The 16,139-nt window shown below is 38.1% G+C and overlaps 1 protein-coding gene across 1 annotated transcript in view; it reads left to right on the forward strand.

The window, feature by feature from the left end:
• The first annotated feature begins 766 nt into the window (after window positions 1–766).
• LOC101742067 (igLON family member 5) overlaps window positions 767–16,139 on the forward strand; it is a 44,968-nt gene continuing 29,595 nt past the window's right edge. The window contains exon 1 of the mRNA XM_012693134.4: window positions 767–985. The gene's annotated coding sequence lies outside the window, so the exon portion shown is untranslated. The remainder of the gene's footprint in view (window positions 986–16,139) is intronic.

The raw sequence follows: 16,139 nt of genomic DNA on the forward strand, positions 1-16,139 counted from the left end.
TTAAGTTTCTAATTGAAACGAATCTAGTTATTTCCAAACTAACTTTGCTAAAAGGTTTTCTTTAAAATGAAGTCAAAAATAAAACTAGTTTCCTTCGCACATTACGGCAGAGCATGTTTAGTACTAGTCGGATATCCGATACGGAAATTGGAGAATTTTAATCAAGATAAAAGGTGTAAAAGATCTCGTAAATACTGCAAGTTTCCCTCTACTGGATGACTTTAGTTAATTAATTTGAAACTGCAAACGTATGCGTGTCCATAATGAAACTTTCCACGAAATATTTTTCAAAGACTTAATATTATGATTTTATTCATGAGAACCAAGAATTAAACGGCAGCTTAATTAATTGCAGCAAAGGAGTGGGTGTTTTGAACGTAAACAACCAGTCACCCTAATTAAGACCGTGCTATTACTATGAAATCGTCACGAACGAATAAATAAACTGGTAAATTATACAATTTACGGAGACCAAAACCTCAAATTAAATTTCAACGTGCGGACTTTATGCTAATTCCGCGGTCGATTATAAGATCAAGTTGAGTGTGAATTACTGTCGTTCTTTATAAGAAAAAGGCGGGCCTCGTTATCCCGCCTTGTTGTTCTCGGGGTGATTACATTGCCAGAGAATCCCCTCGGCGCTTTTCTCGTACCTTCAACGGGCGGTCGGCGGTTTTGCAATTTACTTCGAACGGGCAATGAGAAAAATTTGCGGTGATGCGCGCGGTAACATCCCGACGGACGGAATGGCGGGCGCGTGCGCGCTGGCGACGCGGCCCGACTCGTCCGCCAGCGCCGCAGTCAACGCCGCGGCGCGCTCCGAGGCGATAACTCCGCGCCACCCGCGCCCCCCGCCTTTACACCCGCGCCCTCACGTCAAAATAAACTAATTGATTTACAGAAACAACTTTATACAGTGCTACTCTCAACTTTCACCAACTCCCTGACTCTTGGAGATATGATTCCGTAGTCTCTAATTCAACGGGTACGTCATCAAACTTTCTTTACAACTGTTGTTTACGTAAGTTGTTTGCTTGAAAATGTGCACTTTGTATGAGATGAACGATGAATGTCGTGCCTCTATTCTTGGAAGTGTTACCAGCTGACTAACGCTGAATTGATGGTGGCTTCTCTTTTTAAATTCGTCTGAGTATAACGAAATTCGCTGTGGCAACATACATACATCACATGTGACAACGTGTGCAAATTTTGATACGATTTTATTCTCTTTATTCAAAAGATGCTTTATAATAGGAATTTATGTACTTATCGTTTCTTTTCTTCGGTTAGCGGGTAATTTATCACTAGACCATCTCTCGCAAATAAATCGCAATCTCTCCTCGATCCTCAAGTAATACTGTATTATTAGGCGCCTGAACGTCCGGAATAATTTTGATAAATTAGATGTCAATAGACTCTTAAAGATCCCTCCGATAAAGCTCTCTCATAGAAAGTAATCTCTTCGAATTGATCCTTCGGTGTCCTTTTTATTAGACTCATTACTGAAGCTCTAACTAACTGTTTGAAGATTATTTTATTTAATTACCCTGCCGTCTTTAAATGAAAAGATTGATAGCAAAATAAGGGGATTTATAGACTTTCAAAAAGACAAGATAATTAATCTTTGCGTCACTTTTTAGGGAAATATCCAGAACTGAACACTAATTTGTCTCAGCACGAAATATGAAATTATGTATATTATTTACCATGTCACATGAATTCATCCTCAATCTACAACTTCTATTGATTTTTCGGGTAAAAAGCCGCGACCCACGTGTTATTATGTTGTTACCAGTTAACAAAGAATCTTAACTGTACCTATATAAAACGGCAGTGGTACCGTTCAAAGCGTAACAGGGTTGCTTCGCCGCTAAAATAAGTACCTATTAGGGGTACTTGCTCAACACATCGCCGGTAACTAAGCCCATAGATACAGCCCACTGAGTTTCTCGCCGGATCTTCTCAGTGGATCGCGTTTCCGATCCGGTGGTAGATTCTGCGAAGCACTGCTCTTGCTAGGGCCAGTGTTAGCAACACTCCCAGTTTGAGCCTCGTGAGCTCAGTTACACGTCAAGGCGAAGCTAAAATATCCTCGCAAGGCTATCAGCATAGGTAGAAAAAATAAAATGAAAAGGTAGCATAAGTTTTAATGGCTTTCTAAATATTTCAAGTTTATTTTTAGCATTCCCGAAATAAGATGAGTGATTTTTGTTTTCATTCAACCAATCGAACAACCTAGAATAGAGTAATTGGCTATTGAATACATATAATGAAATAATCTGGATTTCAAAATAATGTGTATGCCAAATATAGAGATAAAATAATTATATCGACAGGGGAAAGGCTATTTAGCTTAAGCAGCATTTCGCTCAATACGCGACATTTATCTAAAGGATAAAGACGTCCGGTGCATTCGTAATGAGCGATGCACCGGTATTCGAATCTCAGGCGGGTACCAATTTTTCTAATGAAATACGTACTCAATAAATGCTCAAGATTGACTTCCACGGTGAAGGAATAACATCGTGTAATAAAAATCAAACCCGCAAAATTATAATTTGCGTAACTACTTATTGGTGGTGGGACCTCTTGAAAGTCCGTGCGGGTAGGTACCACCGCCCTGCCTATTTCTGCCGTGAAGCAGTAATGCGTTTCGGTTTGAAGGGTGGAGCAGCCGTTGTAACTATACTGAGATCTTAGAACTTTTATCTCAAGGTGGGTGGCGCATTTACGTTGTATATGCCCATGGGCTCCAGTAACCACTTCACACTAGGTGGGCTGTGAGCTCGTCCACCCACCTGAGCAATAAAAAAAAAATCATATGCCTTGCTAAAAAAAAAGAAGAATGTTGAGATATACCTTGTAGAGACCTTCTTGGCTTGTGGAGAGTATTAAGCGGTAGGCAGCGGGTTGGCTCTGCCCTTGGCATTGCTGAATTCCATGGGCGACGGTAACCACTCACCATCAGGTGGGCCGTATGCTCGTCTGCCTACAGGAACAATAAAAAAAAACCTATTTCAATAAAAGAATTAACTAAACTAGTATTTCTAAATAAAAAAAATTCTTCAACACTTTAGCTTTTAATCATATTATTTTTCTTTAAGTGAATCCGTCGCACGCATTACCCGCTTAACGACAACATTTATTACAAACGACGACACATAATTTTTAATTAAGTTAACATCAAAACTCGTCGCGTTCCCGTCAACGTTTATCCGACAATGGGTAAATCCGGGCGGTTTTCGTAAATAAAGAGCAATTTAAGTAAAACAATGACATTACGGGCACAACATACGACTGATATTTACATGCAAAATAAGAACAGGTGTATTTTCATTCGAGTAGCCTAATTGAGAAGATTCAAACGGAAATTACCCACTTCCATTAACTAAATTAAATTAATGTTTTTTACACAAACGAAGGCTTAGTGTGCGTGCGTTAATTAATGTCGCTTCTTAATGAGACCAAAGTAAAGTATTTTTGAACACCCCTAAATGAGTGGGGCTGTTGACACTGTTTATACACGGGTGTTTTCTATCGTCCAACTCATGACTTGAATAAGTTGACAGATATTATAAAGGTAGATTAGGGGAATACAAAGAGTCGTAATATGAAGGTATAGCGGTCTAAAGAATAAGGCGGTTATTCTGATATCCCGGATATTCAGTTAGTATTAAGCAATGCGACTGTTCCAGTACTGAATTCCCTCAATCAGGTGCCAATTCTAAGAAAGTAATACGTGCTTAATAAGTGTTCACGAAAGACAATCATGATGAAGAAATAACATTGGATAATGAAATAAACCAGCAAAATTTATGCGTAGGGCGTATTGCAAACTAACACCAATGAGTACAATAATGCTACTTTGTTCTGCTAGCAAGAGTCATGCGTTCGATGCGGAGCTTAGGATTTTAATTTACTGGTGGTAGGACCTTTTGTGAGTTCGCACAAGTAAGTACCACCCTGCCTATTTCTGCCCTGAAGCAGTAATGAATTTCGGTTTGAAGGGTGGGGCAGCCGTTGTAACTATACTGAGACCTTAGAATTCATATCTCAAGATGGGTGGCGCATTTACGTTGTAGATGTCTATGGGCTCCAGTAACCACTTAACACCAGGCGGGCTGTGAGCTCGTACACCTATCTAAGCAATAAAAATAAAAGAACTCCGGTTTGAACCCCGTGAGCTCACCTACTAGTAAAGGTTACGCTGAAATAGCCTCTCAAGGCTATCAGCTTAGGTAGGAAATAAAAAAAAAATTGGCCATATTTTATTGTGAAAATATTTTTCACGCAATTTTACACCGTTTATGCTAGAAAAAAATTTACGTGATATTTACTAAGACCCCCTCGTCCGTTCAAATCTCGAAAAGATTTAGCTTGATCCCCTCCCCCCCCTAGAACACCTCACGTAATTAATGGACGCCCCCAAAAGTAGTCTCTTCCGTGACAACCATAAGTTGGACATGAATCACCTAAGGAAAAATATTCATCGCGGTGCACTTACGATAAAATTGGGATTGAAAAAAAAAATACTTCTCTTATACAATTAGTATACTGGGGCAGTAACAATATTATAATAATATAGAATACTTATTCTTTGTAACAACATTATTAAACGAGTTCTTACCACGGTTATAATGTAGATAACCACGAAAGTTTATAACAATAGAAGGTGCATGTTCGTACTAGTATTACTTCTAATTCTACATGACACAGCTTAATATTAAAGTTTTGGTCCTGTAATATTTAACCGAGAAAGGCATTACGAGAATGTTTTGTTCTAGTTTATTTAATTCGCGCACGAATATCAACCAAAGTAATATTTTATCGTATAAACGACGTAACATTCCAACTTTGGCCAAACTTATACGACAATATAAATAATGGTGGAATCTCTCTACATGGTGATATCATGCAAGTCTTGAGACGTAACGATGGTAATAACGTTCATTTAAATACGTCTGGCTCCAATATAAAACGATATATATTTAGGGACGCCGCTTCTCGAATCTTCTGTGTAGAAGAGTGGAGTAAAACGAACCTTTTTTTTTTTTTTAACGCTCGGGAATCCATTTACGGATACCCGGCCGAGAGGGGTATGTCGGACTCCAGCGCTTCCAGAGAAGAAGAGGGAGAAGAGTAAAACGAACCTAGATGGTGAACATCTTGAGACATGAGAACATAATCTTATCAAATTATATGTCACATAGCATCTGCCCTTTTTTTATTGCTTAGATGGGTGGACGAGCTCACAGCTCACCTGGTGTTAAGTGGTTACTGGAGCCCATAGACATCTACGACGTAAATGCGCCACCCACCTTGAGATATAAGTTCTAAGGTCTCAACGGCTGCCCCACCCTTCAAACCGAAACGCATTACTGCTTTACGGCAGAAATAGGCGGGATGGTGGTACCTACCCGCGCGGACTCAAAGAGGTCCTACCACCAGTAATTACGCAAATTAAAATTTGCGGTTTTGCACCGGACGTCTTATCCTTTAGGCCACGACGACTTCAGAAAGTCATCATAGTGTAGCAAGTTGAACCGCTTCATAGAATTTGTAAGCACTATAACGTGATTTCCACTGCTCACGTTAAGACAACACAGAGAGGTTCCAAACAAACTAAGTTCACCAACTCGTCTCTGTAGACGCCGGACCGCTTGAACAAAAAGTTAAAACTATCGAAGGCAGAAAAAACAAAAGATGTTCGAAGACCTTCTGACTTCAAGATTGCCATAAATTCCGATCAGCTATCTGCTCAAATAACCTAAAACAAATGCGATTTTTTTTTCTACGTGACGTGTTTTTTGCGAACTATTAATATTCCGTCTTCAAAGTCAAAAGTTTTAAAATGTATTATTTATATTCGTGTCATTTTTCAAATAACTGGATCGTTCGTGGTTTAAATGTAATTTATGTTGTCAAATTATAGTTTATGTGTAAAAAGTACTCATGATTTTTTTTCAGATCGAATTCAGATCACGTGCGATAGGCTTTACACGTAATTCGAGTAGTTTCCGTGTAAAAAAACAGTTACGTATTTTTCGTCTTAGATAGTTCTAATGATTAATTGCTTTTGGTTCCGCGTCGTGGATAGCTGCTACCAGACTTGAGACATTGCGAATTATTTATGCAAGTCACGCGGAAATCTAGTTCTTGTGCTCAAAGGCACAGAGTTAGTTGCCCTTGGTGTATGAAATGATAGAAGTTGTAATTTAATAAGTTTACAATTAAATTATTTTTTTACAACGGTATTTTTCTCTGCTCAAAAATGTCAAAAATTGGTCGTATCTCATCAATTGATATTTTTCAACGTATTTTATAGAAGCTCGTGTCATAAAAGAACACTTATAAGTTAGAAAAAGACAGTAAGCAGTGGCTTCGCAGTACCCGGTTGATACATATAAGTGACGGTAACCACTTAGCATCGTTTGGGTCGTAATCTAGTGTCCCATCGATGTCGAAACTGCAATTTTTTTCTCAAATTCAAATTTAATTATAACAATAAATAAATAGCAATATCTAAAATAAATATAAGTATGGTAATGTATTTGGAAAATGCTATGTAAGTTGTTTCGCTTAATCACTCTTCGGTTGAGCACTTATCGATTTGTATATTTTGCTTATATTAGGCGGCGTCGAGAAATTTCGCTCTGTTTATGGCGTAACATCAATCATATAAATCTTTAGCGCTTTATAAAGACGTTCCACTTGTTATTCATAAAGAACCCTTACGAAGCACTCGTACATCGAAAATGACGAATGCCGTGCTTACTTTATGATTTTGTTTATCAGCTATTAAAAATACTAGATGATGACCAAGCTTTGCTCGGTTTTTTTTTTGATAACGCCATCTTGTTGTGTCTTTAAAGCGGTTAGCTGTGCTCAATTAAGAAAAATAGTATTATTATTCGCCAATAGATGTCGGGAAGAGTTGATTATTGAAAACACGAATAAAACAACATTTTCTGAAAATAAATCGTAGCCAGATCGATTTATCGCCCCCGAAATCCCCTGTATACTAAATTTTATAAAAATCGTTGGAGCCGTTTCCGAGATTCCGATTATATATATACAAGAATTGCTCGTTTAAAGGTATAAGATTATTATAGCTATTACAAGCATTTTGTTATCGACGGCAAGGTTTCAGTAGGATTAAAGTACAAGGCCTAAATTATTTTATAAGCTGCCTAGTGTCAAGATACATTCTTAAATGCGAAATCTAACCTAAGCATGTACCCAAATGATGTTACAGTAAGAAATGTATCTATATATTAATACGTGAAGCAAAAACTTTGTTTCCCTTTTTATGAAAATTGCGCGGACGGAGGAGTATGAAATTTTCCACACTTATAGAGAATATAGGGAAGAAGTGCACAGTGCATTTTTAAATAATGCATAAAAGATACATTATATCAATAAATAAAACATTACACACACTACATACCATATATTTAACGCACACACGCATGCATACTATTTATTGTCAAACTTTTGTTCTTGACGTGTGTAGTCAAATTGAGATTAAATATTGTTTGTCTTTGATAATATTTTTTATAGTGTAGTCTTGGGGCAATTTGTGATTATAGAAGTATAAAATACAATCATAATAGTGTACAAACTTACAATTCCAATTAATTATAATCGATTTTCGACTACTGCGGGACCTCTAGTATATTATTATAGTGTATAATTAAAAAAATTCGGAAATGTCTGTATTCACTGGTGGATCGTGGTATACGCTCACATAAGAAGATTGTATTGGTAATATGACCTGGTTTGAAATGTATATTTATTTGGTTATTTGTATGAAATTGGAAAATCGACCTCATCGTGCTCGATTAGAAGAGTTTTAGTTACCGATAGCCATTCACGATTGTATTAGTCATCTTGCTAATCATACCATTTGCATACTTCCCTGTCATTGTAAGTTCTATCATCAAAACTACATAAAATTTCTAAATACTTTTAAAAAATTCGATACACTGATAAAATGCTGAATAAGGTTCTTAATTAAAAAAATATTTCAATTTGCATCTTTAATATAGAGTAAATTTGTTGCATGCACTTGTGTATAGGATACAATTTTTGTATACTCTTTCATAAAAATAGTATCATGTTGCATGGGTGCATTTTTATTAGTTTTCATCTCAATAGCACTGAATACGTAAGTGCTTACTAATCTTTTGTTGGTATTCTAACGTAGGCGGTCAATGATGACGCTTCCAATCAACGAACTAGAGCCTGATGCATAGATCGATACTGTTAATCATTTGATCAAATGTTTGCAATAATATTGGACGGCCATTTTGGGTCTACAGACCCTTGGGAATAATGTTGGGTCAAGTTCGGGACGCGCTTAATGCTTTTGTTAAAACGATTGGAGATAAATGGTGCTCTGATTTTGTATAACTGGCCTAGTAAAACGACCTTGGCTAGCTACTTTAGTTATTTTGTATTAATTTGAAAAACTATTAAGTAGTAGTAGTAGTTTTATCTAAATTCTCAGTATAATCTTCACTAATAATAGTACGGGTCTAGTCTTTTTCATTCGAAAACTATTGTCTAAGTTAAGGAATTCTAACCTATTTTTTTTAAATAGGAATTATAGCTAAAATGAACAAAATTAAGAAAACAAAAATAAATTTTCGGAAACAATAAACAGGTTCTTGAACTTAAGTACCGACAAAGCATAAGGTTGTAAACTCAAATTCTGTTATTTTATTGTACCTAACCTAACCTATCAAGATACTGATCATCAATTATGTAGAACGCTCCAGTTTTTATGGCAGAACATTTGAATCCATTAAACTTTCAACGAGTCACAAAAGAACGAAAACCTATTTAGTAAATCAGTCAAGAATCGCTGTCAACGTAGTCTCTCCGATCCAGGGGTCAATGTATCTTGAATAAAATTATTTGCTACGCTTAAATTGTTATTTTGTGATTCTAAAAACTATCATTTAATTTTGTTTGAAGGTCAGGGATGAAATATTTTCGTCTGAATTCTTGCAAATGGATTAAAAACACACTTTAAAATATAGCCTGTGCATTTTGAATTTCAATTTAATTGAATTTTATTCTATCTCGTTTAATTATAATTGAAGTACCTAGTTTAAAAGGTTCATGTTTAAGAGTTTTTCCCAATAACTTCCTGAAATGATTTAAATATCCATATAACTTGCGAAGATTAAACTAAAGAATGATTTGTGTAGATCGTGGCCTAATGAAGTCTTCGTGGCCTATAGATAAGACGTCCGGTGCATTCGTGTTGAGCGATGCACCGGTGTTCGAATCTCAGGCGGGTACCAATTTTTCTAATGAAATACGTATTCAACAAATGTTCACGATTGATTTTCACGATGAAGGAATAACATCGTGTAATAAAAATGAAACCCGCAAAATTATAATTTGCGTAATTACTGGTGGTAGGACCTCTTGTGAGTCCGCGCGGGTAGGTACCACCACCCTGCCTATTTCTGCCGTGAAGCAGTAATGCGTTTCGGTTTGAAGGGTGGGGCAGCCGTTGTAACTATCCTTTTTTTTTTTTTTTTTTTTATGATTGAAAGTTTACTGGTGGCCCGAAGGCCTTTCCAGTTTCACCAGGACAGGTGGGCGAGCAAAGGCTCAGCCAAGAGGGGTGGGATTTGCTAACAACTGCCCGAGCGCCTCCGAAGGAGACCTAACAACTCAAGAGCAATTGTTTCGCGAATGAATCTACTACCGGATCGGAATCGCGACCCGCTGAGAAGATCCGGCGAGAAACTCAGCGGGCTGATGCATGGGTTAGGTTGCACGTCGACCTCTTTGTCGAGTTCGACGAGTACGGTTACCGGGGTCCCTAAGCCTGCCCCTAGTATTAGAGCTGAAGGCATCTAATGCAAAGGTTATTGGATCTGATGGATCCGTAAGGACGTGTCTAGGGCGTCGACGGTGACTGGCTCCTGCATGATCAGGATTCGGGAAGTAGTCAGCGGCGGCAACGATAAGGCGATTATCATGACGCATAGCCTTATCGAAGTATCGTTCCGACGCTGACTTCATGTATTTCCGAATTGATTCGAGGCCCAGGTCGTCGTGTAGGTCAACGTTCCTCACGAACCACGGAGCCCCGACAGCTAACCTGCAAAAGCGGGATTGTAGGGATTGGAGGGTGTCTATGTGTGTGCGGGCCGCGTGAGCGAACACCACACTCGCGTAAGTCATGACGGGCCTTATGCAAGTTTTGTAAAGTGTCACCTTGTTCCGAAGGGACATTTTACTCCGCTTACAGATCATGGGGTAGAGTCTACCGAGAATAAACGCGGCACGGTCACGGACTGATTTTATATGCGGGCGGAATGTCATCGATGCATCCAGGGTAACGCCCAGGTACTTGACCTTCCTGGCCCAGGGTATGGGTTGTCTAAAGAGAGTAATCGGGGGTGTGAGATTCCTCCTCCTAATCCGGGAGGAAATCCGTGTGGAGCTTCCCCTCTGAAATAGCACCGCAGTACTTTTCGCTGGGTTGATGTCTATGCGCCATTTTCGGAACCACTGTCCTAGGGCTAGGGCTGCGCTCTGAAGCTTCTTCGCGATTAGGGACTTATTTCTACTAGAATAGTAAACAGTCGTGTCGTCGGCGAATAAAGCTAAATGGGTCGGCGGCGACCGGGGAATATCGTTGACGAATAAGCTAAATAGGAGGGGTGAGAGGACAGAGCCTTGCGGGACTCCAGCTGTGAGAGGTCGTGGGGAGGAGCGGGTTCCCTCGACTCGATATCGAAAAGAGCGGTTCGACAAGAAGTCCCGTATGATGAGCACGAGACTATCCGGCACGCCCATGTTGAATAGTTTGAAAATCAAACCATTGTGCCAGACTTTGTCGAACGCTTTTGCGACGTCGAAGAAGAGAGCTCCCGTGTATAACGGTTTTGGTCGATTAAGCCCCACAAGAATGTGCTCCGTGAGGCGGTGCACCTGTTGAACGCATGAGTGATTTGTACGGAATCCGAATTGTTCATCGATAAGAATGCCCTTGGATGAGACGAAGTCTCTGAGGCGTTTGTAGAGCAGACGCTCATACAGTTTGTCTAGAGACATGAGGAGGCTAATCGGGCGGTAGCTCGTCGGATGATTTTTTGGTTTACCGGGTTTATGTATGCCGATAACGTCCGCTTCTTTCCACACCGCGGGAAAGATACAGTTCGCCATAGCGGCATTGAAAATAGATGCCAACATCACGATGAGTTGGACGGGTAGAAGTTTAATAACGCGGTTGGATATACCGTCGGAACCGGGAGCCTTGCGAGGACGTAGGTCTTTGATCAAGTCTTTAACTTCCATCGGGGTGACGGGTGGTAACGCATCAGAGGGTGGCAAGGAGGCTCTGCGTTCTACCTCACTGTCTACTAATTCTACATGAACAGGGTCCACGGATTGAGTGCTGGGCGTGCACTGGGTTTGCAATGTATCGGCCAGCAGCTCTGCTTTTTCGTCATCATCGAACGCCGCGAGTCGGCCTGAGGGGCCTACGAGGGGGGGCATAGTTACTACCGTATCCGATTTGAGAGTACGAGCTAAGCGGTAGTAAGACCTTTGAGAGGGCGCGAGTCCTTCTAAGAAATCAGACCATCTGGCATCTCGGACTTCGGTGATGCGAGACTTTACGTCGCGTTGTAGGGCACGCATTCGAATACGATTGTAACTATCCTTGAGACCTTAGAACTTATATCTCAAGGTGGGTGGCGCATTTACGTTATGGATGTCTATGGGCTTCAGTAACCACTTAACACCAGGTGGGCTGTGAGCTCGTCCAACCATCTAAGCAATAAAAAATAAAAATAAAAAAAGATTATGTTTAAAAGCCAAACATCCAAGAAATCGTTTTTTCTTTAAATAAATGTACCAAATTATGTCTCCGACACAGAGGTAACAAATAATTAAATTAACATTGCTACACTGATTTTTTTTAAACAAATTATTTTGTTTTGCTAATGAGGATCTCGGTTCGTAGAATTTTTCGAATCGTTTGGCATTTCGAGTTTCGAATTTCTGTTTAGGTCAGAACATTCGTCATGATAAAATATTTTTTCATCAAGTTACAGAATATTAAAATAAAGCAATCCCACTCATGTGTAAGGGTAAAAATCTGAGCGAAAATATCCCTGGATAATCTTTATAGCCTGTCCAGCTATTAATGTTCCTGGTATCCAATCCTGATCTTCAAGATACTACTAGTAGGTACTGTTACTATTTGCCATCGTCATTCACAACAGTAGTGCCTTATATTCCACCTCGCCTCTTCATTTATAATCCGTTCATAATATCAGTCATTATAATAATGAGTTTAAGACTTCAATTTATATGGAAGAGTATGATAATCTTTAAGCACCGGGCCGTGAACATATCTGTCCATCATAGCTGTTTAAAAAACATTATTCACGATGATGTCTTGATACTTATCCTGAGGTGTGAGGTATTAAATGGTTAAAATGGTTTCCACGAAATGAATAAAAACAAAAAAATAACTTTCCTGAGAATATCAGTAAAATTCGAAGAAAAAAATACTCGTAAGTTCTCCGACAAGTCCGAGATACGACATCGCATTAATGCCTTTTATAAAAGTTTTCTTCGACAAAAGTATAATTTAATTTGTTAGACCTCAGTTTTGTTTGACCACATAAATAAATACCAGAATTTATTGACCCATGGGTCGAGTCAATACTTTCCAAAAGTGTACATATCCGCCTACACCTCTCAATCGAGGCTACAAAAGGAGTAAACACAACACAATGTACTGAGCAATTCGTATGGCACCAACATTATTTATTTAGGATTTCTGATTGTAATTTAGCTGTTCTCCGCTTACTTGTAACTTATTTTTGTTCCGACTAAATAAGTTCGCTATGAAATCGTTATTTTCTTTCTTTGCTTGGGTCTCACATTATGTTGAAGTCAACCGAGTTTTTGTTCTGAAGTTAATGAAGCATATACAGTAACTTCGGCAACTTGAAACAGTTTTACTCAAAGTGTTATATAAGCATGGGCATTGAAATCGAATAGAATGGTCTGTAATAGATTAGGCAGTTTACGAAAATACTCATCACATAATCTATAACGACGAAAATTTACTTAGTACGGCATATTAAAACCCTGAACACATGGATGGATGGATGGATACATGTTCCTATCTCTACTGAGTACCGATTACTTCTTCCTCATTAAAAGGGTTTATTTAAACAAAAATTGAAACCTCATGCCCGGTATTGGTGTCTATTAGCGTCGTTATACCCATAACATCAGGTAGATTGTAAACTATCTGTACCCATTAAAAGAAATAAAGATATTTTTTTTAAAGTTAACTCACATGTAAGGTTATCAGGTCGAAAAAGGCTCCTAACAGTTTTGAATTACTTTTTGGGAGGTTTTGGCACTATAATATTCAACTTCGTTGCTTTATGAGAGCATGTCGTGAAAAGAGACAATGATTATTTTAAATTTGGACATTTTATCTCAAAATAACACTTTGATGGTTTTTAGAAGTAATCTATTGATCCCAAACACAAATTTACCATACTCAATTCAAAGGTTTCGTAACATATTTAAGGTCACTATTATATATGTACTAGATCGACGGTACTTTCGAGAAGGACATTTTGGTTCAATGTAGGTTAATCTAAATAATAATATTTAAATCTCCTGAGAACATTCCGAATTAAACCACAGTCAGAAGATTGTGTAGTATTTGTATATCTGTAATTGACATAAAAATTAATTTCGACATGTATGAAGGAGCATAACTCGTGAAGGGCTCGACCGATTTTCTTTTTTTTGTTGTGTCCATAATTATTGTCTCGTAATTTTTTCTCGTATAATTCACTGCAGAATTTTCCTGTAATACAAATAGTTATATTCACAACGGTACGTAATCAAACTAGTAGGATCAATAGGCGGACGAGTAATACGAGATTAATGAATTTTCATTTTTGAAAAGACTATTCCTTTAATAATTGTAATCAAATAGTAGTTTGGAACATTCAAGTCAAAACGTGCTATTGCGCTACTGTACCATATAATTGTCATTCAAAACATTCAAAAAATCTGTCAAGGTCTATGCTTGGTTATCCAGCTATCTTCATGATCTGCAGAAAGCCCCAACTACTACTATCCCAAAACCCCCGACTACCCGAAACTTTGCCACAATGACCGGCATTTCACTGCCCGGTTCAAACATTTATGCCCAGCGACTATCTTTTCAATCAATTTATCTCTTAATTTAATGAAGTTACATAGTTTTGAGAAACATCGATATCGCAGGATTCGATCACGACCGCTCTGTGAAGAGTGTACGACTAGTAATAAGTAAGGAAGAACATAGTTTTTTCACCGGATTTTGAAGGAAAATTGAATTATAAATAAATCAAGCTCGTTCAAATATTTCATAAGAACTTCCGAATGCCCATTCCTACAGAATGGAATGGCAAATAGGGCTTTCGCAGCCTAAAGGCAACGGCCTAATTTGATACGTCGATGGTTATGACACAAGTGCAGGAACGAGGCATATAGGAACGGGTCATATAGTAAAATCACAGTAACTATTATAGTAGTAAATGTTATACATAAGCCTTCCAAGCAGAGAAATACGCAACGAACACTTGCGCTGCAAAAGTTTGGAGAAATACGAAGATAGAACTATTACCTATTCATTTGTTTTTGGTGATAACCAACCTCTTCATGAAGCGCTGATAGCCTATAACTTCTATAAGGTCAAATCTTTCAGATTTGGGTACTTCATAGTTTGGAAACCTAGCCGTGTGTGTACTGTGGCTTATGAATAATCTGCTGAACTTGTCAAAAAAAACAACTCCAAAAGAACAATCATTATATTCGAACCGTGCATGAAAATTCAAGTAAGAGGCAATAAATAGTCTATGGAGTACTGAAGAACTGTGTCTATACCAAAATCTCACTAGAATAGACGACTGCCTCGATTCTAAGATCCCACAAAAAATTAAATTTATAAACAAAAGACAACAAGAAACAAGATAAAGCTAAAAAACTTTGTAGATATCAGGATGGCGTGCTCACTGGACTTTTATTATAGACAGCATTTCTACAGTATAAACTTAAACATAGACTATAAGTACCTGCAGATTCTGCATGGAAGATATGTAAACTGTACATCAGTTACTCTTTTAATTTAACGGTCTATCAAACCCAAAATGTATGCGAGCTGTGTGGCGAGGACACCTCCTTATTATCATTACAGATATGAGACTTGACACAAAATATCCTTAAGGATCGAAGTATCAAGTGGGAAGTCCACCCAGTCCTTCAAATATAAGATATTATATGGATTCAGCGGAATGTATCGAACTATTTAGGTCATCATGTAATTTTGTTCTGAGCAACCTTATGGACGAATTGAACAAAATGATAAGAAAAAACGGTTCTAATTATTAATTTGTTCGTAAAACTTTTCACAGTCATAAATAAATTTAGATATTATTAAGGGCTGACCAAAATTCATTAATATGCAGATTGTGAAACTAATGGTACTTTTTTGCATAAATGTATCAATGAGCTTAAGGACACACATAGCGTTTAATAATTTCTAGGGCACACAGAAATCACACAACACATGTGTGAGGTTTTTGAGTTACTAAAATAGATTATAAGTATACTTACTAACAAAATGTATGGTTTCTTTACTGAAATAAAGATTTAATAATAATAATAATAATAATAATGTGATAATAGATCGATCTGCGCGTCGAGCAGTGTTGGTTGATGTCACCATTCCTCATGACGAGAACCTCGTGAAGGTAGAAAAGGACAAATTAATAAAATATTTAGACCTGGCCCACGAGACTACCCCCATGTGGCATGTTGATTCAACCATCATTGTTCCAATAGTTGTATCGGTACACGGCTTGATAGCGAAAAGTTTCGATCAACATCTTAAGAAACTTTCGTTATCCAGCTGGGTTAAGGGCCTAATACAGAAAGCAGTTATCCTCGATACTGCACGCATTGTGAGGAGGTTTCTCACTCTAGAGTCCTAACCACTGGTGGCTTGTGTCGTAGAAACCGCCATCAGCGGCAATCTATTTTTATATAGTGTTTTTTAAAAATTGTATTTTTAATATCTTTTTAAA

The sequence above is a fragment of the Bombyx mori genome, chromosome 12 (genome assembly GCF_030269925.1).
Source record: "Bombyx mori chromosome 12, ASM3026992v2".
In the NCBI taxonomy this organism is placed as follows: domain Eukaryota; kingdom Metazoa; phylum Arthropoda; class Insecta; order Lepidoptera; family Bombycidae; genus Bombyx; species Bombyx mori.